The sequence below is a fragment of the Rhinoderma darwinii genome, unplaced genomic scaffold (assembly GCF_050947455.1).
Source record: "Rhinoderma darwinii isolate aRhiDar2 unplaced genomic scaffold, aRhiDar2.hap1 Scaffold_457, whole genome shotgun sequence".
Classification (NCBI taxonomy): Eukaryota; Metazoa; Chordata; class Amphibia; order Anura; family Rhinodermatidae; genus Rhinoderma; species Rhinoderma darwinii.
The window spans coordinates 60,533-83,219 of NW_027463980.1; the positions used below are offsets into that span (position 1 = coordinate 60,533).

Consider the following 22,687-nt stretch of genomic DNA (forward strand, 5'->3'; position numbering starts at 1 on the left):
TTGCCTCCAGGAGGCCACAAGAGGGAGACAAGGGACTGCAAAATGGAAAATAGGCATCCACCAACTTTACAGACAACTTCTCCTTGCTCCTACAACCTCCATCCTTGCACAGTTTGTTATTCTTCTAGGTAACATAGTAACAAATCCAAATTGCTGCTCTCTTTGTAGGCAAGCAAGGCTTTGTTGCAACTGCAATTCTTACTTCTTCTTGAAATGTAGGGACGACAGTACATTCCATCACATCCATCTAGTGTACACAGGTAGGTCCATTGTGGCGGGCAGGCGAGCGGGCGGGCTGCTTTATTGGCTGTTTGCTGTTCCCCTACTCCACTCCACTATTTGACTGTTGTGCTGCATCAATCAATCAATCAATCAATCAATCAATCAATCAATCAATCAATCAATCAATCAATCAATCAGTGGCTGGCTCAGGTGCAGCTCTTTAACTTACCTAAAAGGGAGGGCGGAGAGAAGACAAGGAAGGTGAATGAGGTGTTCCAATGTGAAATGCCGGAAACACAGAAACACAGACGACACACAACAAGAGGTGGCAATCTATTCATTAATTGCATTTAATCAATGAGCTCATTATCACTCATGCATTGTCCAACAGGTGTTGAAATAATGGGATTAAAAGGGGAGATCCCTTCAGAAAGACAGAAACAATAGCAAAGACAAAAAACACTTTTGGAATCTGCTTTTAGTCAACACATAAGGAAAGGGTGCACCGGTCCTGGAAATACTGCAATACCAGGTCAATGCGTGGAGTGGACAGAGCAAGCTCTATTTCCATCTCCCTGTTCTAAAAATCCATTTAATATATGGTCCCCAGATAGGGGACGTATCAGATATTAAACTGATAAGAACAGATACTACACTTGATCTTAGCCAAAAGGCCGAGAAGCGATAACCCGAACGGGCCGCGCGTTGCCCGAGCCTGCCCGATACTGCTGTTCAGCCCTTGCAGCGATTCAGCCTACTTCTAGGCAATTCCATGGGGCCCTGCAGGCTCACACACTCACAGCTACACGGGAGGTGAATAAAGGCCGGAGAGGAAGCCAGACAGGATTTGCTTCTTTTGCTTGCACCACAATGCAGTGCTGAAAGAGGAGGAATCTACATAAAAACGCCTTCCTGGCAACGCCCAAATGCCCTGCTGCCATGCAGATAAACACTGGCAGCGGCAGCAAGTGCATGCCCACAGCCACCCCTTGTTCCTTCACACCTTGTATCAGCTGTAATCCAGTCCAGTCCAGTGCTGCCTGCTGAGCAGCACTGACCAACACTGCCTGGGCCCAGGCTTTTATCTCTGAGGCCCCATTATGATGTCAGAAAGCTGGCTCTGGAATCCTGAGGGCTCCACTATGACACGTGCAAAGTTCCGTCTGAACTTTATATAAGACGGTGAGGCTCAGTCAGTCACTCAGTGTTGCCTGAGAGGGCAACACTGCAACAGCCGGCCGCCAGGCTGTCTTTTTTTTGCACAGCTAGTTGCCTCCAGGAGGCCACAAGAGGGAGACAAGGGACTGCAAAATGGAAAATAGGCATCCACCAACTTTACAGACAACTTCTCCTTGCTCCTACAACCTCCATCCTTGCACAGTTTGTTATTCTTCTAGGTAACATAGTAACAAATCCAAATTGCTGCTCTCTTTGTAGGCAAGCAAGGCTTTGTTGCAACTGCAATTCTTACTTCTTCTTGAAATGTAGGGACGACAGTACATTCCATCACATCCATCTAGTGTACACAGGTAGGTCCATTGTGGCGGGCAGGCGAGCGGGCGGGCTGCTTTATTGGCTGTTTGCTGTTCCCCTACTCCACTCCACTATTTGACTGTTGTGCTGCATCAATCAATCAATCAATCAATCAATCAATCAATCAATCAATCAATCAATCAATCAGTGGCTGGCTCAGGTGCAGCTCTTTAACTTACCTAAAAGGGAGGGCGGAGAGAAGACAAGGAAGGTGAATGAGGTGTTCCAATGTGAAATGCCGGAAACACAGAAACACAGACGACACACAACAAGAGGTGGCAATCTATTCATTAATTGCATTTAATCAATGAGCTCATTATCACTCATGCATTGTCCAACAGGTGTTGAAATAATGGGATTAAAAGGGGAGATCCCTTCAGAAAGACAGAAACAATAGCAAAGACAAAAAACACTTTTGGAATCTGCTTTTAGTCAACACATAAGGAAAGGGTGCACCGGTCCTGGAAATACTGCAATACCAGGTCAATGCGTGGAGTGGACAGAGCAAGCTCTATTTCCATCTCCCTGTTCTAAAAATCCATTTAATATATGGTCCCCAGATAGGGGACGTATCAGATATTAAACTGATAAGAACAGATACTACACTTGATCTTAGCCAAAAGGCCGAGAAGCGATAACCCGAACGGGCCGCGCGTTGCCCGAGCCTGCCCGATACTGCTGTTCAGCCCTTGCAGCGATTCAGCCTACTTCTAGGCAATTCCATGGGGCCCTGCAGGCTCACACACTCACAGCTACACGGGAGGTGAATAAAGGCCGGAGAGGAAGCCAGACAGGATTTGCTTCTTTTGCTTGCACCACAATGCAGTGCTGAAAGAGGAGGAATCTACATAAAAACGCCTTCCTGGCAACGCCCAAATGCCCTGCTGCCATGCAGATAAACACTGGCAGCGGCAGCAAGTGCATGCCCACAGCCACCCCTTGTTCCTTCACACCTTGTATCAGCTGTAATCCAGTCCAGTCCAGTGCTGCCTGCTGAGCAGCACTGACCAACACTGCCTGGGCCCAGGCTTTTATCTCTGAGGCCCCATTATGATGTCAGAAAGCTGGCTCTGGAATCCTGAGGGCTCCACTATGACACGTGCAAAGTTCCGTCTGAACTTTATATAAGACGGTGAGGCTCAGTCAGTCACTCAGTGTTGCCTGAGAGGGCAACACTGCAACAGCCGGCCGCCAGGCTGTCTTTTTTTTGCACAGCTAGTTGCCTCCAGGAGGCCACAAGAGGGAGACAAGGGACTGCAAAATGGAAAATAGGCATCCACCAACTTTACAGACAACTTCTCCTTGCTCCTACAACCTCCATCCTTGCACAGTTTGTTATTCTTCTAGGTAACATAGTAACAAATCCAAATTGCTGCTCTCTTTGTAGGCAAGCAAGGCTTTGTTGCAACTGCAATTCTTACTTCTTCTTGAAATGTAGGGACGACAGTACATTCCATCACATCCATCTAGTGTACACAGGTAGGTCCATTGTGGCGGGCAGGCGAGCGGGCGGGCTGCTTTATTGGCTGTTTGCTGTTCCCCTACTCCACTCCACTATTTGACTGTTGTGCTGCATCAATCAATCAATCAATCAATCAATCAATCAATCAATCAATCAATCAATCAGTGGCTGGCTCAGGTGCAGCTCTTTAACTTACCTAAAAGGGAGGGCGGAGAGAAGACAAGGAAGGTGAATGAGGTGTTCCAATGTGAAATGCCGGAAACACAGAAACACAGACGACACACAACAAGAGGTGGCAATCTATTCATTAATTGCATTTAATCAATGAGCTCATTATCACTCATGCATTGTCCAACAGGTGTTGAAATAATGGGATTAAAAGGGGAGATCCCTTCAGAAAGACAGAAACAATAGCAAAGACAAAAAACACTTTTGGAATCTGCTTTTAGTCAACACATAAGGAAAGGGTGCACCGGTCCTGGAAATACTGCAATACCAGGTCAATGCGTGGAGTGGACAGAGCAAGCTCTATTTCCATCTCCCTGTTCTAAAAATCCATTTAATATATGGTCCCCAGATAGGGGACGTATCAGATATTAAACTGATAAGAACAGATACTACACTTGATCTTAGCCAAAAGGCCGAGAAGCGATAACCCGAACGGGCCGCGCGTTGCCCGAGCCTGCCCGATACTGCTGTTCAGCCCTTGCAGCGATTCAGCCTACTTCTAGGCAATTCCATGGGGCCCTGCAGGCTCACACACTCACAGCTACACGGGAGGTGAATAAAGGCCGGAGAGGAAGCCAGACAGGATTTGCTTCTTTTGCTTGCACCACAATGCAGTGCTGAAAGAGGAGGAATCTACATAAAAACGCCTTCCTGGCAACGCCCAAATGCCCTGCTGCCATGCAGATAAACACTGGCAGCGGCAGCAAGTGCATGCCCACAGCCACCCCTTGTTCCTTCACACCTTGTATCAGCTGTAATCCAGTCCAGTCCAGTGCTGCCTGCTGAGCAGCACTGACCAACACTGCCTGGGCCCAGGCTTTTATCTCTGAGGCCCCATTATGATGTCAGAAAGCTGGCTCTGGAATCCTGAGGGCTCCACTATGACACGTGCAAAGTTCCGTCTGAACTTTATATAAGACGGTGAGGCTCAGTCAGTCACTCAGTGTTGCCTGAGAGGGCAACACTGCAACAGCCGGCCGCCAGGCTGTCTTTTTTTTGCACAGCTAGTTGCCTCCAGGAGGCCACAAGAGGGAGACAAGGGACTGCAAAATGGAAAATAGGCATCCACCAACTTTACAGACAACTTCTCCTTGCTCCTACAACCTCCATCCTTGCACAGTTTGTTATTCTTCTAGGTAACATAGTAACAAATCCAAATTGCTGCTCTCTTTGTAGGCAAGCAAGGCTTTGTTGCAACTGCAATTCTTACTTCTTCTTGAAATGTAGGGACGACAGTACATTCCATCACATCCATCTAGTGTACACAGGTAGGTCCATTGTGGCGGGCAGGCGAGCGGGCGGGCTGCTTTATTGGCTGTTTGCTGTTCCCCTACTCCACTCCACTATTTGACTGTTGTGCTGCATCAATCAATCAATCAATCAATCAATCAATCAATCAATCAATCAATCAATCAGTGGCTGGCTCAGGTGCAGCTCTTTAACTTACCTAAAAGGGAGGGCGGAGAGAAGACAAGGAAGGTGAATGAGGTGTTCCAATGTGAAATGCCGGAAACACAGAAACACAGACGACACACAACAAGAGGTGGCAATCTATTCATTAATTGCATTTAATCAATGAGCTCATTATCACTCATGCATTGTCCAACAGGTGTTGAAATAATGGGATTAAAAGGGGAGATCCCTTCAGAAAGACAGAAACAATAGCAAAGACAAAAAACACTTTTGGAATCTGCTTTTAGTCAACACATAAGGAAAGGGTTTTAGTCAACACATAAGGAAAGGGTGCACCGGTCCTGGAAATACTGCAATACCAGGTCAATGCGTGGAGTGGACAGAGCAAGCTCTATTTCCATCTCCCTGTTCTAAAAATCCATTTAATATATGGTCCCCAGATAGGGGACGTATCAGATATTAAACTGATAAGAACAGATACTACACTTGATCTTAGCCAAAAGGCCGAGAAGCGATAACCCGAACGGGCCGCGCGTTGCCCGAGCCTGCCCGATACTGCTGTTCAGCCCTTGCAGCGATTCAGCCTACTTCTAGGCAATTCCATGGGGCCCTGCAGGCTCACACACTCACAGCTACACGGGAGGTGAATAAAGGCCGGAGAGGAAGCCAGACAGGATTTGCTTCTTTTGCTTGCACCACAATGCAGTGCTGAAAGAGGAGGAATCTACATAAAAACGCCTTCCTGGCAACGCCCAAATGCCCTGCTGCCATGCAGATAAACACTGGCAGCGGCAGCAAGTGCATGCCCACAGCCACCCCTTGTTCCTTCACACCTTGTATCAGCTGTAATCCAGTCCAGTCCAGTGCTGCCTGCTGAGCAGCACTGACCAACACTGCCTGGGCCCAGGCTTTTATCTCTGAGGCCCCATTATGATGTCAGAAAGCTGGCTCTGGAATCCTGAGGGCTCCACTATGACACGTGCAAAGTTCCGTCTGAACTTTATATAAGACGGTGAGGCTCAGTCAGTCACTCAGTGTTGCCTGAGAGGGCAACACTGCAACAGCCGGCCGCCAGGCTGTCTTTTTTTTGCACAGCTAGTTGCCTCCAGGAGGCCACAAGAGGGAGACAAGGGACTGCAAAATGGAAAATAGGCATCCACCAACTTTACAGACAACTTCTCCTTGCTCCTACAACCTCCATCCTTGCACAGTTTGTTATTCTTCTAGGTAACATAGTAACAAATCCAAATTGCTGCTCTCTTTGTAGGCAAGCAAGGCTTTGTTGCAACTGCAATTCTTACTTCTTCTTGAAATGTAGGGACGACAGTACATTCCATCACATCCATCTAGTGTACACAGGTAGGTCCATTGTGGCGGGCAGGCGAGCGGGCGGGCTGCTTTATTGGCTGTTTGCTGTTCCCCTACTCCACTCCACTATTTGACTGTTGTGCTGCATCAATCAATCAATCAATCAATCAATCAATCAATCAATCAATCAATCAATCAATCAATCAGTGGCTGGCTCAGGTGCAGCTCTTTAACTTACCTAAAAGGGAGGGCGGAGAGAAGACAAGGAAGGTGAATGAGGTGTTCCAATGTGAAATGCCGGAAACACAGAAACACAGACGACACACAACAAGAGGTGGCAATCTATTCATTAATTGCATTTAATCAATGAGCTCATTATCACTCATGCATTGTCCAACAGGTGTTGAAATAATGGGATTAAAAGGGGAGATCCCTTCAGAAAGACAGAAACAATAGCAAAGACAAAAAACACTTTTGGAATCTGCTTTTAGTCAACACATAAGGAAAGGGTGCATACTGCAATACCAGGTCAATGCGTGGAGTGGACAGAGCAAGCTCTATTTCCATCTCCCTGTTCTAAAAATCCATTTAATATATGGTCCCCAGATAGGGGACGTATCAGATATTAAACTGATAAGAACAGATACTACACTTGATCTTAGCCAAAAGGCCGAGAAGCGATAACCCGAACGGGCCGCGCGTTGCCCGAGCCTGCCCGATACTGCTGTTCAGCCCTTGCAGCGATTCAGCCTACTTCTAGGCAATTCCATGGGGCCCTGCAGGCTCACACACTCACAGCTACACGGGAGGTGAATAAAGGCCGGAGAGGAAGCCAGCCAGACAGGATTTGCTTCTTTTGCTTGCACCACAATGCAGTGCTGAAAGAGGAGGAATCTACATAAAAACGCCTTCCTGGCAACGCCCAAATGCCCTGCTGCCATGCAGATAAACACTGGCAGCGGCAGCAAGTGCATGCCCACAGCCACCCCTTGTTCCTTCACACCTTGTATCAGCTGTAATCCAGTCCAGTCCAGTGCTGCCTGCTGAGCAGCACTGACCAACACTGCCTGGGCCCAGGCTTTTATCTCTAAGGCCCCATTATGATGTCAGAAAGCTGGCTCTGGAATCCTGAGGGCTCCACTATGACACGTGCAAAGTTCCGTCTGAACTTTATATAAGACGGTGAGGCTCAGTCAGTCACTCAGTGTTGCCTGAGAGGGCAACACTGCAACAGCCGGCCGCCAGGCTGTCTTTTTTTTGCACAGCTAGTTGCCTCCAGGAGGCCACAAGAGGGAGACAAGGGACTGCAAAATGGAAAATAGGCATCCACCAACTTTACAGACAACTTCTCCTTGCTCCTACAACCTCCATCCTTGCACAGTTTGTTATTCTTCTAGGTAACATAGTAACAAATCCAAATTGCTGCTCTCTTTGTAGGCAAGCAAGGCTTTGTTGCAACTGCAATTCTTACTTCTTCTTGAAATGTAGGGACGACAGTACATTCCATCACATCCATCTAGTGTACACAGGTAGGTCCATTGTGGCGGGCAGGCGAGCGGGCGGGCTGCTTTATTGGCTGTTTGCTGTTCCCCTACTCCACTCCACTATTTGACTGTTGTGCTGCATCAATCAATCAATCAATCAATCAATCAATCAATCAATCAATCAATCAATCAATCAATCAGTGGCTGGCTCAGGTGCAGCTCTTTAACTTACCTAAAAGGGAGGGCGGAGAGAAGACAAGGAAGGTGAATGAGGTGTTCCAATGTGAAATGCCGGAAACACAGAAACACAGACGACACACAACAAGAGGTGGCAATCTATTCATTAATTGCATTTAATCAATGAGCTCATTATCACTCATGCATTGTCCAACAGGTGTTGAAATAATGGGATTAAAAGGGGAGATCCCTTCAGAAAGACAGAAACAATAGCAAAGACAAAAAACACTTTTGGAATCTGCTTTTAGTCAACACATAAGGAAAGGGTGCACCGGTCCTGGAAATACTGCAATACCAGGTCAATGCGTGGAGTGGACAGAGCAAGCTCTATTTCCATCTCCCTGTTCTAAAAATCCATTTAATATATGGTCCCCAGATAGGGGACGTATCAGATATTAAACTGATAAGAACAGATACTACACTTGATCTTAGCCAAAAGGCCGAGAAGCGATAACCCGAATGGGCCGCGCGTTGCCCGAGCCTGCCCGATACTGCTGTTCAGCCCTTGCAGCGATTCAGCCTACTTCTAGGCAATTCCATGGGGCCCTGCAGGCTCACACACTCACAGCTACACGGGAGGTGAATAAAGGCCGGAGAGGAAGCCAGACAGGATTTGCTTCTTTTGCTTGCACCACAATGCAGTGCTGAAAGAGGAGGAATCTACATAAAAACGCCTTCCTGGCAACGCCCAAATGCCCTGCTGCCATGCAGATAAACACTGGCAGCGGCAGCAAGTGCATGCCCACAGCCACCCCTTGTTCCTTCACACCTTGTATCAGCTGTAATCCAGTCCAGTCCAGTGCTGCCTGCTGAGCAGCACTGACCAACACTGCCTGGGCCCAGGCTTTTATCTCTGAGGCCCCATTATGATGTCAGAAAGCTGGCTCTGGAATCCTGAGGGCTCCACTATGACACGTGCAAAGTTCCGTCTGAACTTTATATAAGACGGTGAGGCTCAGTCAGTCACTCAGTGTTGCCTGAGAGGGCAACACTGCAACAGCCGGCCGCCAGGCTGTCTTTTTTTTGCACAGCTAGTTGCCTCCAGGAGGCCACAAGAGGGAGACAAGGGACTGCAAAATGGAAAATAGGCATCCACCAACTTTACAGACAACTTCTCCTTGCTCCTACAACCTCCATCCTTGCACAGTTTGTTATTCTTCTAGGTAACATAGTAACAAATCCAAATTGCTGCTCTCTTTGTAGGCAAGCAAGGCTTTGTTGCAACTGCAATTCTTACTTCTTCTTGAAATGTAGGGACGACAGTACATTCCATCACATCCATCTAGTGTACACAGGTAGGTCCATTGTGGCGGGCAGGCGAGCGGGCGGGCTGCTTTATTGGCTGTTTGCTGTTCCCCTACTCCACTCCACTATTTGACTGTTGTGCTGCATCAATCAATCAATCAATCAATCAATCAATCAATCAATCAATCAATCAATCAATCAATCAATCAGTGGCTGGCTCAGGTGCAGCTCTTTAACTTACCTAAAAGGGAGGGCGGAGAGAAGACAAGGAAGGTGAATGAGGTGTTCCAATGTGAAATGCCGGAAACACAGAAACACAGACGACACACAACAAGAGGTGGCAATCTATTCATTAATTGCATTTAATCAATGAGCTCATTATCACTCATGCATTGTCCAACAGGTGTTGAAATAATGGGATTAAAAGGGGAGATCCCTTCAGAAAGACAGAAACAATAGCAAAGACAAAAAACACTTTTGGAATCTGCTTTTAGTCAACACATAAGGAAAGGGTGCACCGGTCCTGGAAATACTGCAATACCAGGTCAATGCGTGGAGTGGACAGAGCAAGCTCTATTTCCATCTCCCTGTTCTAAAAATCCATTTAATATATGGTCCCCAGATAGGGGACGTATCAGATATTAAACTGATAAGAACAGATACTACACTTGATCTTAGCCAAAAGGCCGAGAAGCGATAACCCGAACGGGCCGCGCGTTGCCCGAGCCTGCCCGATACTGCTGTTCAGCCCTTGCAGCGATTCAGCCTACTTCTAGGCAATTCCATGGGGCCCTGCAGGCTCACACACTCACAGCTACACGGGAGGTGAATAAAGGCCGGAGAGGAAGCTAGACAGGATTTGCTTCTTTTGCTTGCACCACAATGCAGTGCTGAAAGAGGAGGAATCTACATAAAAACGCCTTCCTGGCAACGCCCAAATGCCCTGCTGCCATGCAGATAAACACTGGCAGCGGCAGCAAGTGCATGCCCACAGCCACCCCTTGTTCCTTCACACCTTGTATCAGCTGTAATCCAGTCCAGTCCAGTGCTGCCTGCTGAGCAGCACTGACCAACACTGCCTGGGCCCAGGCTTTTATCTCTGAGGCCCCATTATGATGTCAGAAAGCTGGCTCTGGAATCCTGAGGGCTCCACTATGACACGTGCAAAGTTCCGTCTGAACTTTATATAAGACGGTGAGGCTCAGTCAGTCACTCAGTGTTGCCTGAGAGGGCAACACTGCAACAGCCGGCCGCCAGGCTGTCTTTTTTTTGCACAGCTAGTTGCCTCCAGGAGGCCACAAGAGGGAGACAAGGGACTGCAAAATGGAAAATAGGCATCCACCAACTTTACAGACAACTTCTCCTTGCTCCTACAACCTCCATCCTTGCACAGTTTGTTATTCTTCTAGGTAACATAGTAACAAATCCAAATTGCTGCTCTCTTTGTAGGCAAGCAAGGCTTTGTTGCAACTGCAATTCTTACTTCTTCTTGAAATGTAGGGACGACAGTACATTCCATCACATCCATCTAGTGTACACAGGTAGGTCCATTGTGGCGGGCAGGCGAGCGGGCGGGCTGCTTTATTGGCTGTTTGCTGTTCCCCTACTCCACTCCACTATTTGACTGTTGTGCTGCATCAATCAATCAATCAATCAATCAATCAATCAATCAATCAATCAGTGGCTGGCTCAGGTGCAGCTCTTTAACTTACCTAAAAGGGAGGGCGGAGAGAAGACAAGGAAGGTGAATGAGGTGTTCCAATGTGAAATGCCGGAAACACAGAAACACAGACGACACACAACAAGAGGTGGCAATCTATTCATTAATTGCATTTAATCAATGAGCTCATTATCACTCATGCATTGTCCAACAGGTGTTGAAATAATGGGATTAAAAGGGGAGATCCCTTCAGAAAGACAGAAACAATAGCAAAGACAAAAAACACTTTTGGAATCTGCTTTTAGTCAACACATAAGGAAAGGGTGCACCGGTCCTGGAAATACTGCAATACCAGGTCAATGCGTGGAGTGGACAGAGCAAGCTCTATTTCCATCTCCCTGTTCTAAAAATCCATTTAATATATGGTCCCCAGATAGGGGACGTATCAGATATTAAACTGATAAGAACAGATACTACACTTGATCTTAGCCAAAAGGCCGAGAAGCGATAACCCGAACGGGCCGCGCGTTGCCCGAGCCTGCCCGATACTGCTGTTCAGCCCTTGCAGCGATTCAGCCTACTTCTAGGCAATCCCATGGGGCCCTGCAGGCTCACACACTCACAGCTACACGGGAGGTGAATAAAGGCCGGAGAGGAAGCCAGACAGGATTTGCTTCTTTTGCTTGCACCACAATGCAGTGCTGAAAGAGGAGGAATCTACATAAAAACGCCTTCCTGGCAACGCCCAAATGCCCTGCTGCCATGCAGATAAACACTGGCAGCGGCAGCAAGTGCATGCCCACAGCCACCCCTTGTTCCTTCACACCTTGTATCAGCTGTAATCCAGTCCAGTCCAGTGCTGCCTGCTGAGCAGCACTGACCAACACTGCCTGGGCCCAGGCTTTTATCTCTGAGGCCCCATTATGATGTCAGAAAGCTGGCTCTGGAATCCTGAGGGCTCCACTATGACACGTGCAAAGTTCCGTCTGAACTTTATATAAGACGGTGAGGCTCAGTCAGTCACTCAGTGTTGCCTGAGAGGGCAACACTGCAACAGCCGGCCGCCAGGCTGTCTTTTTTTTGCACAGCTAGTTGCCTCCAGGAGGCCACAAGAGGGAGACAAGGGACTGCAAAATGGAAAATAGGCATCCACCAACTTTACAGACAACTTCTCCTTGCTCCTACAACCTCCATCCTTGCACAGTTTGTTATTCTTCTAGGTAACATAGTAACAAATCCAAATTGCTGCTCTCTTTGTAGGCAAGCAAGGCTTTGTTGCAACTGCAATTCTTACTTCTTCTTGAAATGTAGGGACGACAGTACATTCCATCACATCCATCTAGTGTACACAGGTAGGTCCATTGTGGCGGGCAGGCGAGCGGGCGGGCTGCTTTATTGGCTGTTTGCTGTTCCCCTACTCCACTCCACTATTTGACTGTTGTGCTGCATCAATCAATCAATCAATCAATCAATCAATCAATCAATCAATCAATCAATCAATCAATCAATCAGTGGCTGGCTCAGGTGCAGCTCTTTAACTTACCTAAAAGGGAGGGCGGAGAGAAGACAAGGAAGGTGAATGAGGTGTTCCAATGTGAAATGCCGGAAACACAGAAACACAGACGACACACAACAAGAGGTGGCAATCTATTCATTAATTGCATTTAATCAATGAGCTCATTATCACTCATGCATTGTCCAACAGGTGTTGAAATAATGGGATTAAAATGGGGAGATCCCTTCAGAAAGACAGAAACAATAGCAAAGACAAAAAACACTTTTGGAATCTGCTTTTAGTCAACACATAAGGAAAGGGTGCACCGGTCCTGGAAATACTGCAATACCAGGTCAATGCGTGGAGTGGACAGAGCAAGCTCTATTTCCATCTCCCTGTTCTAAAAATCCATTTAATATATGGTCCCCAGATAGGGGACGTATCAGATATTAAACTGATAAGAACAGATACTACACTTGATCTTAGCCAAAAGGCCGAGAAGCGATAACCCGAACGGGCCGCGCGTTGCCCGAGCCTGCCCGATACTGCTGTTCAGCCCTTGCAGCGATTCAGCCTACTTCTAGGCAATTCCATGGGGCCCTGCAGGCTCACACACTCACAGCTACACGGGAGGTGAATAAAGGCCGGAGAGGAAGCCAGACAGGATTTGCTTCTTTTGCTTGCACCACAATGCAGTGCTGAAAGAGGAGGAATCTACATAAAAACGCCTTCCTGGCAACGCCCAAATGCCCTGCTGCCATGCAGATAAACACTGGCAGCGGCAGCAAGTGCATGCCCACAGCCACCCCTTGTTCCTTCACACCTTGTATCAGCTGTAATCCAGTCCAGTCCAGTGCTGCCTGCTGAGCAGCACTGACCAACACTGCCTGGGCCCAGGCTTTTATCTCTGAGGCCCCATTATGATGTCAGAAAGCTGGCTCTGGAATCCTGAGGGCTCCACTATGACACGTGCAAAGTTCCGTCTGAACTTTATATAAGACGGTGAGGCTCAGTCAGTCACTCAGTGTTGCCTGAGAGGGCAACACTGCAACAGCCGGCCGCCAGGCTGTCTTTTTTTTGCACAGCTAGTTGCCTCCAGGAGGCCACAAGAGGGAGACAAGGGACTGCAAAATGGAAAATAGGCATCCACCAACTTTACAGACAACTTCTCCTTGCTCCTACAACCTCCATCCTTGCACAGTTTGTTATTCTTCTAGGTAACATAGTAACAAATCCAAATTGCTGCTCTCTTTGTAGGCAAGCAAGGCTTTGTTGCAACTGCAATTCTTACTTCTTCTTGAAATGTAGGGACGACAGTACATTCCATCACATCCATCTAGTGTACACAGGTAGGTCCATTGTGGCGGGCAGGCGAGCGGGCGGGCTGCTTTATTGGCTGTTTGCTGTTCCCCTACTCCACTCCACTATTTGACTGTTGTGCTGCATCAATCAATCAATCAATCAATCAATCAATCAATCAATCAATCAGTGGCTGGCTCAGGTGCAGCTCTTTAACTTACCTAAAAGGGAGGGCGGAGAGAAGACAAGGAAGGTGAATGAGGTGTTCCAATGTGAAATGCCGGAAACACAGAAACACAGACGACACACAACAAGAGGTGGCAATCTATTCATTAATTGCATTTAATCAATGAGCTCATTATCACTCATGCATTGTCCAACAGGTGTTGAAATAATGGGATTAAAAGGGGAGATCCCTTCAGAAAGACAGAAACAATAGCAAAGACAAAAAACACTTTTGGAATCTGCTTTTAGTCAACACATAAGGAAAGGGTGCACCGGTCCTGGAAATACTGCAATACCAGGTCAATGCGTGGAGTGGACAGAGCAAGCTCTATTTCCATCTCCCTGTTCTAAAAATCCATTTAATATATGGTCCCCAGATAGGGGACGTATCAGATATTAAACTGATAAGAACAGATACTACACTTGATCTTAGCCAAAAGGCCGAGAAGCGATAACCCGAACGGGCCGCGCGTTGCCCGAGCCTGCCCGATACTGCTGTTCAGCCCTTGCAGCGATTCAGCCTACTTCTAGGCAATTCCATGGGGCCCTGCAGGCTCACACACTCACAGCTACACGGGAGGTGAATAAAGGCCGGAGAGGAAGCCAGACAGGATTTGCTTCTTTTGCTTGCACCACAATGCAGTGCTGAAAGAGGAGGAATCTACATAAAAACGCCTTCCTGGCAACGCCCAAATGCCCTGCTGCCATGCAGATAAACACTGGCAGCGGCAGCAAGTGCATGCCCACAGCCACCCCTTGTTCCTTCACACCTTGTATCAGCTGTAATCCAGTCCAGTCCAGTGCTGCCTGCTGAGCAGCACTGACCAACACTGCCTGGGCCCAGGCTTTTATCTCTGAGGCCCCATTATGATGTCAGAAAGCTGGCTCTGGAATCCTGAGGGCTCCACTATGACACGTGCAAAGTTCCGTCTGAACTTTATATAAGACGGTGAGGCTCAGTCAGTCACTCAGTGTTGCCTGAGAGGGCAACACTGCAACAGCCGGCCGCCAGGCTGTCTTTTTTTTGCACAGCTAGTTGCCTCCAGGAGGCCACAAGAGGGAGACAAGGGACTGCAAAATGGAAAATAGGCATCCACCAACTTTACAGACAACTTCTCCTTGCTCCTACAACCTCCATCCTTGCACAGTTTGTTATTCTTCTAGGTAACATAGTAACAAATCCAAATTGCTGCTCTCTTTGTAGGCAAGCAAGGCTTTGTTGCAACTGCAATTCTTACTTCTTCTTGAAATGTAGGGACGACAGTACATTCCATCACATCCATCTAGTGTACACAGGTAGGTCCATTGTGGCGGGCAGGCGAGCGGGCGGGCTGCTTTATTGGCTGTTTGCTGTTCCCCTACTCCACTCCACTATTTGACTGTTGTGCTGCATCAATCAATCAATCAATCAATCAATCAATCAATCAGTGGCTGGCTCAGGTGCAGCTCTTTAACTTACCTAAAAGGGAGGGCGGAGAGAAGACAAGGAAGGTGAATGAGGTGTTCCAATGTGAAATGCCGGAAACACAGAAACACAGACGACACACAACAAGAGGTGGCAATCTATTCATTAATTGCATTTAATCAATGAGCTCATTATCACTCATGCATTGTCCAACAGGTGTTGAAATAATGGGATTAAAAGGGGAGATCCCTTCAGAAAGACAGAAACAATAGCAAAGACAAAAAACACTTTTGGAATCTGCTTTTAGTCAACACATAAGGAAAGGGTGCACCGGTCCTGGAAATACTGCAATACCAGGTCAATGCGTGGAGTGGACAGAGCAAGCTCTATTTCCATCTCCCTGTTCTAAAAATCCATTTAATATATGGTCCCCAGATAGGGGACGTATCAGATATTAAACTGATAAGAACAGATACTACACTTGATCTTAGCCAAAAGGCCGAGAAGCGATAACCCGAACGGGCCGCGCGTTGCCCGAGCCTGCCCGATACTGCTGTTCAGCCCTTGCAGCGATTCAGCCTACTTCTAGGCAATTCCATGGGGCCCTGCAGGCTCACACACTCACAGCTACACGGGAGGTGAATAAAGGCCGGAGAGGAAGCCAGACAGGATTTGCTTCTTTTGCTTACACCACAATGCAGTGCTGAAAGAGGAGGAATCTACATAAAAACGCCTTCCTGGCAACGCCCAAATGCCCTGCTGCCATGCAGATAAACACTGGCAGCGGCAGCAAGTGCATGCCCACAGCCACCCCTTGTTCCTTCACACCTTGTATCAGCTGTAATCCAGTCCAGTCCAGTGCTGCCTGCTGAGCAGCACTGACCAACACTGCCTGGGCCCAGGCTTTTATCTCTGAGGCCCCATTATGATGTCAGAAAGCTGGCTCTGGAATCCTGAGGGCTCCACTATGACACGTGCAAAGTTCCGTCTGAACTTTATATAAGACGGTGAGGCTCAGTCAGTCACTCAGTGTTGCCTGAGAGGGCAACACTGCAACAGCCGGCCGCCAGGCTGTCTTTTTTTTGCACAGCTAGTTGCCTCCAGGAGGCCACAAGAGGGAGACAAGGGACTGCAAAATGGAAAATAGGCATCCACCAACTTTACAGACAACTTCTCCTTGCTCCTACAACCTCCATCCTTGCACAGTTTGTTATTCGTCTAGGTAACATAGTAACAAATCCAAATTGCTGCTCTCTTTGTAGGCAAGCAAGGCTTTGTTGCAACTGCAATTCTTACTTCTTCTTGAAATGTAGGGACGACAGTACATTCCATCACATCCATCTAGTGTACACAGGTAGGTCCATTGTGGCGGGCAGGCGAGCGGGCGGGCTGCTTTATTGGCTGTTTGCTGTTCCCCTACTCCACTCCACTATTTGACTGTTGTGCTGCATCAATCAATCAATCAATCAATCAATCAATCAGTGGCTGGCTCAGGTGCAGCTCTTTAACTTACCTAAAAGGGAGGGCGGAGAGAAGACAAGGAAGGTGAATGAGGTGTTCCAATGTGAAATGCCGGAAACACAGAAACACAGACGACACACAACAAGAGGTGGCAATCTATTCATTAATTGCATTTAATCAATGAGCTCATTATCACTCATGCATTGTCCAACAGGTGTTGAAATAATGGGATTAAAAGGGGAGATCCCTTCAGAAAGACAGAAACAATAGCAAAGACAAAAAACACTTTTGGAATCTGCTTTTAGTCAACACATAAGGAAAGGGTGCACCGGTCCTGGAAATACTGCAATACCAGGTCAATGCGTGGAGTGGACAGAGCAAGCTCTATTTCCATCTCCCTGTTCTAAAAATCCATTTAATATATGGTCCCCAGATAGGGGACGTATCAGATATTAAACTGATAAGAACAGATACTACACTTGATCTTAGCCAAAAGGCCGAGAAGCGATAACCCGAACGGGCCGCGCGTTGCCCGAGCCTGCCCGATACTGCTGTTCAGCCCTTGCAGCGATTCAGCCTACTTCTAGGCAATTCCATGGGGCCCTGCAGGCTCACACACTCACAGCTACACGGGAGGTGAATAAAGGCCGGAGAGGAAGCCAGACAGGATTTGCTTCTTTTGCTTGCACCACAATGCAGTGCTGAAAGAGGAGGAATCTACATAAAAACGCCTTCCTGGCAACGCCCAAATGCCCTGCTGCCATGCAGATAAACACTGGCAGCGGCAGCAAGTGCATGCCCACAGCCACCCCTTGTTCCTTCACACCTTGTATCAGCTGTAATCCAGTCCAGTCCAGTGCTGCCTGCTGAGCAACACTGACCAACACTGCCTGGGCCCAGGCTTTTATCTCTGAGGCCCCATTATGATGTCAGAAAGCTGGCTCTGGAATCCTGAGGGCTCCACTATGACACGTGCAAAGTTCCGTCTGAACTTTATATAAGACGGTGAGGCTCAGTCAGTCACTCAGTGTTGCCTGAGAGGGCAACACTGCAACAGCCGGCCGCCAGGCTGTCTTTTTTTTGCACAGCTAGTTGCCTCCAGGAGGCCACAAGAGGGAGACAAGGGACTGCAAAATGGAAAATAGGCATCCACCAACTTTACAGACAACTTCTCCTTGCTCCTACAACCTCCATCCTTGCACAGTTTGTTATTCTTCTAGGTAACATAGTAACAAATCCAAATTGCTGCTCTCTTTGTAGGCAAGCAAGGCTTTGTTGCAACTGCAATTCTTACTTCTTCTTGAAATGTAGGGACGACAGTACATTCCATCACATCCATCTAGTGTACACAGGTAGGTCCATTGTGGCGGGCAGGCGAGCGGGCGGGCTGCTTTATTGGCTGTTTGCTGTTCCCCTACTCCACTCCACTATTTGACTGTTGTGCTGCATCAATCAATCAATCAATCAATCAATCAATCAATCAATCAATCAATCAATCAATCAGTGGCTGGCTCAGGTGCAGCTCTTTAACTTACCTAAAAGGGAGGGCGGAGAGAAGACAAGGAAGGTGAATGAGGTGTTCCAATGTGAAATGCCGGAAACACAGAAACACAGACGACACACAACAAGAGGTGGCAATCTATTCATTAATTGCATTTAATCAATGAGCTCATTATCACTCATGCATTGTCCAACAGGTGTTGAAATAATGGGATTAAAAGGGGAGATCCCTTCAGAAAGACAGAAACAATAGCAAAGACAAAAAACACTTTTGGAATCTGCTTTTAGTCAACACATAAGGAAAGGGTGCACCGGTCCTGGAAATACTGCAATACCAGGTCAATGCGTGGAGTGGACAGAGCAAGCTCTATTTCCATCTCCCTGTTCTAAAAATCCATTTAATATATGGTCCCCAGATAGGGGACGTATCAGATATTAAACTGATAAGAACAGATACTACACTTGATCTTAGCCAAAAGGCCGAGAAGCGATAACCCGAACGGGCCGCGCGTTGCCCGAGCCTGCCCGATACTGCTGTTCAGCCCTTGCAGCGATTCAGCCTACTTCTAGGCAATTCCATGGGGCCCTGCAGGCTCACACACTCACAGCTACACGGGAGGTGAATAAAGGCCGGAGAGGAAGCCAGACAGGATTTGCTTCTTTTGCTTGCACCACAATGCAGTGCTGAAAGAGGAGGAATCTACATAAAAACGCCTTCCTGGCAACGCCCAAATGCCCTGCTGCCATGCAGATAAACACTGGCAGCGGCAGCAAGTGCATGCCCACAGCCACCCCTTGTTCCTTCACACCTTGTATCAGCTGTAATCCAGTCCAGTCCAGTGCTGCCTGCTGAGCAGCACTGACCAACACTGCCTGGGCCCAGGCTTTTATCTCTGAGGCCCCATTATGATGTCAGAAAGCTGGCTCTGGAATCCTGAGGGCTCCACTATGACACGTGCAAAGTTCCGTCTGAACTTTATATAAGACGGTGAGGCTCAGTCAGTCACTCAGTGTTGCCTGAGAGGGCAACACTGCAACAGCCGGCCGCCAGGCTGTCTTTTTTTTGCACAGCTAGTTGCCTCCAGGAGGCCACAAGAGGGAGACAAGGGACTGCAAAATGGAAAATAGGCATCCACCAACTTTACAGACAACTTCTCCTTGCTCCTACAACCTCCATCCTTGCACAGTTTGTTATTCTTCTAGGTAACATAGTAACAAATCCAAATTGCTGCTCTCTTTGTAGGCAAGCAAGGCTTTGTTGCAACTGCAATTCTTACTTCTTCTTGAAATGTAGGGACGACAGTACATTCCATCACATCCATCTAGTGTACACAGGTAGGTCCATTGTGGCGGGCAGGCGAGCGGGCGGGCTGCTTTATTGGCTGTTTGCTGTTCCCCTACTCCACTCCACTATTTGACTGTTGTGCTGCATCAATCAATCAATCAATCAATCAATCAATCAATCAATCAATCAATCAATCAATCAATCAATCAGTGGCTGGCTCAGGTGCAGCTCTTTAACTTACCTAAAAGGGAGGGCGGAGAGAAGACAAGGAAGGTGAATGAGGTGTTCCAATGTGAAATGCCGGAAACACAGAAACACAGACGACACACAACAAGAGGTGGCAATCTATTCATTAATTGCATTTAATCAATGAGCTCATTATCACTCATGCATTGTCCAACAGGTGTTGAAATAATGGGATTAAAAGGGGAGATCCCTTCAGAAAGACAGAAACAATAGCAAAGACAAAAAACACTTTTGGAATCTGCTTTTAGTCAACACATAAGGAAAGGGTGCACCGGTCCTGGAAATACTGCAATACCAGGTCAATGCGTGGAGTGGACAGAGCAAGCTCTATTTCCATCTCCCTGTTCTAAAAATCCATTTAATATATGGTCCCCAGATAGGGGACGTATCAGATATTAAACTGATAAGAACAGATACTACACTTGATCTTAGCCAAAAGGCCGAGAAGCGATAACCCGAACGGGCCGCGCGTTGCCCGAGCCTGCCCGATACTGCTGTTCAGCCCTTGCAGCGATTCAGCCTACTTCTAGGCAATTCCATGGGGCCCTGCAGGCTCACACACTCACAGCTACACGGGAGGTGAATAAAGGCCGGAGAGGAAGCCAGACAGGATTTGCTTCTTTTGCTTGCACCACAATGCAGTGCTGAAAGAGGAGGAATCTACATAAAAACGCCTTCCTGGCAACGCCCAAATGCCCTGCTGCCATGCAGATAAACACTGGCAGCGGCAGCAAGTGCATGCCCACAGCCACCCCTTGTTCCTTCACACCTTGTATCAGCTGTAATCCAGTCCAGTCCAGTGCTGCCTGCTGAGCAGCACTGACCAACACTGCCTGGGCCCAGGCTTTTATCTCTGAGGCCCCATTATGATGTCAGAAAGCTGGCTCTGGAATCCTGAGGGCTCCACTATGACACGTGCAAAGTTCCGTCTGAACTTTATATAAGACGGTGAGGCTCAGTCAGTCACTCAGTGTTGCCTGAGAGGGCAACACTGCAACAGCCGGCCGCCAGGCTGTCTTTTTTTTGCACAGCTAGTTGCCTCCAGGAGGCCACAAGAGGGAGACAAGGGACTGCAAAATGGAAAATAGGCATCCACCAACTTTACAGACAACTTCTCCTTGCTCCTACAACCTCCATCCTTGCACAGTTTGTTATTCTTCTAGGTAACATAGTAACAAATCCAAATTGCTGCTCTCTTTGTAGGCAAGCAAGGCTTTGTTGCAACTGCAATTCTTACTTCTTCTTGAAATGTAGGGACGACAGTACATTCCATCACATCCATCTAGTGTACACAGGTAGGTCCATTGTGGCGGGCAGGCGAGCGGGCGGGCTGCTTTATTGGCTGTTTGCTGTTCCCCTACTCCACTCCACTATTTGACTGTTGTGCTGCATCAATCAATCAATCAATCAATCAATCAATCAATCAATCAATCAGTGGCTGGCTCAGGTGCAGCTCTTTAACTTACCTAAAAGGGAGGGCGGAGAGAAGACAAGGAAGGTGAATGAGGTGTTCCAATGTGAAATGCCGGAAACACAGAAACACAGACGACACACAACAAGAGGTGGCAATCTATTCATTAATTGCATTTAATCAATGAGCTCATTATCACTCATGCATTGTCCAACAGGTGTTGAAATAATGGGATTAAAAGGGGAGATCCCTTCAGAAAGACAGAAACAATAGCAAAGATAAAAAACACTTTTGGAATCTGCTTTTAGTCAACACATAAGGAAAGGGTGCACCGGTCCTGGAAATACTGCAATACCAGGTCAATGCGTGGAGTGGACAGAGCAAGCTCTATTTCCATCTCCCTGTTCTAAAAATCCATTTAATATATGGTCCCCAGATAGGGGACGTATCAGATATTAAACTGATAAGAACAGATACTACACTTGATCTTAGCCAAAAGGCCGAGAAGCGATAACCCGAACGGGCCGCGCGTTGCCCGAGCCTGCCCGATACTGCTGTTCAGCCCTTGCAGCGATTCAGCCTACTTCTAGGCAATTCCATGGGGCCCTGCAGGCTCACACACTCACAGCTACACGGGAGGTGAATAAAGGCCGGAGAGGAAGCCAGACAGGATTTGCTTCTTTTGCTTGCACCACAATGCAGTGCTGAAAGAGGAGGAATCTACATAAAAACGCCTTCCTGGCAACGCCCAAATGCCCTGCTGCCATGCAGATAAACACTGGCAGCGGCAGCAAGTGCATGCCCACAGCCACCCCTTGTTCCTTCACACCTTGTATCAGCTGTAATCCAGTCCAGTCCAGTGCTGCCTGCTGAGCAGCACTGACCAACACTGCCTGGGCCCAGGCTTTTATCTCTGAGGCCCCATTATGATGTCAGAAAGCTGGCTCTGGAATCCTGAGGGCTCCACTATGACACGTGCAAAGTTCCGTCTGAACTTTATATAAGATGGTGAGGCTCAGTCAGTCACTCAGTGTTGCCTGAGAGGGCAACACTGCAACAGCCGGCCGCCAGGCTGTCTTTTTTTTGCACAGCTAGTTGCCTCCAGGAGGCCACAAGAGGGAGACAAGGGACTGCAAAATGGAAAATAGGCATCCACCAACTTTACAGACAACTTCTCCTTGCTCCTACAACCTCCATCCTTGCACAGTTTGTTATTCTTCTAGGTAACATAGTAACAAATCCAAATTGCTGCTCTCTTTGTAGGCAAGCAAGGCTTTGTTGCAACTGCAATTCTTACTTCTTCTTGAAATGTAGGGACGACAGTACATTCCATCACATCCATCTAGTGTACACAGGTAGGTCCATTGTGGCGGGCAGGCGAGCGGGCGGGCTGCTTTATTGGCTGTTTGCTGTTCCCCTACTCCACTCCACTATTTGACTGTTGTGCTGCATCAATCAATCAATCAATCAATCAATCAATCAATCAATCAATCAATCAATCAATCAATCAATCAGTGGCTGGCTCAGGTGCAGCTCTTTAACTTACCTAAAAGGGAGGGCGGAGAGAA

General features: G+C 47.7%; 15 non-coding genes across 15 annotated transcripts; all 15 read right to left on the minus strand.

Moving 5' to 3' along the window:
• Nucleotides 1-717: 717 nt before the first annotated feature.
• LOC142717754 (U2 spliceosomal RNA) lies at nucleotides 718-908 on the minus strand. Its single transcript, XR_012872118.1, has one exon. It is a non-coding gene; the product is annotated as a U2 spliceosomal RNA (small nuclear RNA).
• A 1,292-nt stretch (nucleotides 909-2,200) lies between these two features.
• On the minus strand, nucleotides 2,201-2,391 carry LOC142717755 (U2 spliceosomal RNA). Its single transcript, XR_012872120.1, has one exon. It is a non-coding gene; the product is annotated as a U2 spliceosomal RNA (small nuclear RNA).
• Nucleotides 2,392-3,679: 1,288 nt separating this feature from the next.
• On the minus strand, nucleotides 3,680-3,870 carry LOC142717757 (U2 spliceosomal RNA). Its single transcript, XR_012872122.1, has one exon. It is a non-coding gene; the product is annotated as a U2 spliceosomal RNA (small nuclear RNA).
• Nucleotides 3,871-5,183: 1,313 nt separating this feature from the next.
• On the minus strand, nucleotides 5,184-5,374 carry LOC142717758 (U2 spliceosomal RNA). Its single transcript, XR_012872123.1, has one exon. It is a non-coding gene; the product is annotated as a U2 spliceosomal RNA (small nuclear RNA).
• Nucleotides 5,375-6,655: 1,281 nt separating this feature from the next.
• On the minus strand, nucleotides 6,656-6,848 carry LOC142717730 (U2 spliceosomal RNA). Its single transcript, XR_012872095.1, has one exon. It is a non-coding gene; the product is annotated as a U2 spliceosomal RNA (small nuclear RNA).
• A 1,300-nt stretch (nucleotides 6,849-8,148) lies between these two features.
• LOC142717759 (U2 spliceosomal RNA) lies at nucleotides 8,149-8,339 on the minus strand. The gene has a single exon (XR_012872124.1). It is a non-coding gene; the product is annotated as a U2 spliceosomal RNA (small nuclear RNA).
• Nucleotides 8,340-9,639: 1,300 nt separating this feature from the next.
• Nucleotides 9,640-9,830, minus strand: LOC142717760 (U2 spliceosomal RNA). Its single transcript, XR_012872125.1, has one exon. It is a non-coding gene; the product is annotated as a U2 spliceosomal RNA (small nuclear RNA).
• Nucleotides 9,831-11,110: 1,280 nt separating this feature from the next.
• Nucleotides 11,111-11,301, minus strand: LOC142717762 (U2 spliceosomal RNA). Its single transcript, XR_012872126.1, has one exon. It is a non-coding gene; the product is annotated as a U2 spliceosomal RNA (small nuclear RNA).
• Nucleotides 11,302-12,602: 1,301 nt separating this feature from the next.
• On the minus strand, nucleotides 12,603-12,793 carry LOC142717763 (U2 spliceosomal RNA). Its single transcript, XR_012872127.1, has one exon. It is a non-coding gene; the product is annotated as a U2 spliceosomal RNA (small nuclear RNA).
• Nucleotides 12,794-14,073: 1,280 nt separating this feature from the next.
• Nucleotides 14,074-14,264, minus strand: LOC142717764 (U2 spliceosomal RNA). The gene has a single exon (XR_012872128.1). It is a non-coding gene; the product is annotated as a U2 spliceosomal RNA (small nuclear RNA).
• Nucleotides 14,265-15,536: 1,272 nt separating this feature from the next.
• LOC142717765 (U2 spliceosomal RNA) lies at nucleotides 15,537-15,727 on the minus strand. The gene has a single exon (XR_012872129.1). It is a non-coding gene; the product is annotated as a U2 spliceosomal RNA (small nuclear RNA).
• Nucleotides 15,728-16,995: 1,268 nt separating this feature from the next.
• LOC142717766 (U2 spliceosomal RNA) lies at nucleotides 16,996-17,186 on the minus strand. Its single transcript, XR_012872131.1, has one exon. It is a non-coding gene; the product is annotated as a U2 spliceosomal RNA (small nuclear RNA).
• Nucleotides 17,187-18,478: 1,292 nt separating this feature from the next.
• On the minus strand, nucleotides 18,479-18,669 carry LOC142717767 (U2 spliceosomal RNA). Its single transcript, XR_012872132.1, has one exon. It is a non-coding gene; the product is annotated as a U2 spliceosomal RNA (small nuclear RNA).
• A 1,300-nt stretch (nucleotides 18,670-19,969) lies between these two features.
• LOC142717769 (U2 spliceosomal RNA) lies at nucleotides 19,970-20,160 on the minus strand. The gene has a single exon (XR_012872134.1). It is a non-coding gene; the product is annotated as a U2 spliceosomal RNA (small nuclear RNA).
• A 1,280-nt stretch (nucleotides 20,161-21,440) lies between these two features.
• Nucleotides 21,441-21,631, minus strand: LOC142717770 (U2 spliceosomal RNA). The gene has a single exon (XR_012872135.1). It is a non-coding gene; the product is annotated as a U2 spliceosomal RNA (small nuclear RNA).
• Nucleotides 21,632-22,687: the final 1,056 nt, after the last annotated feature.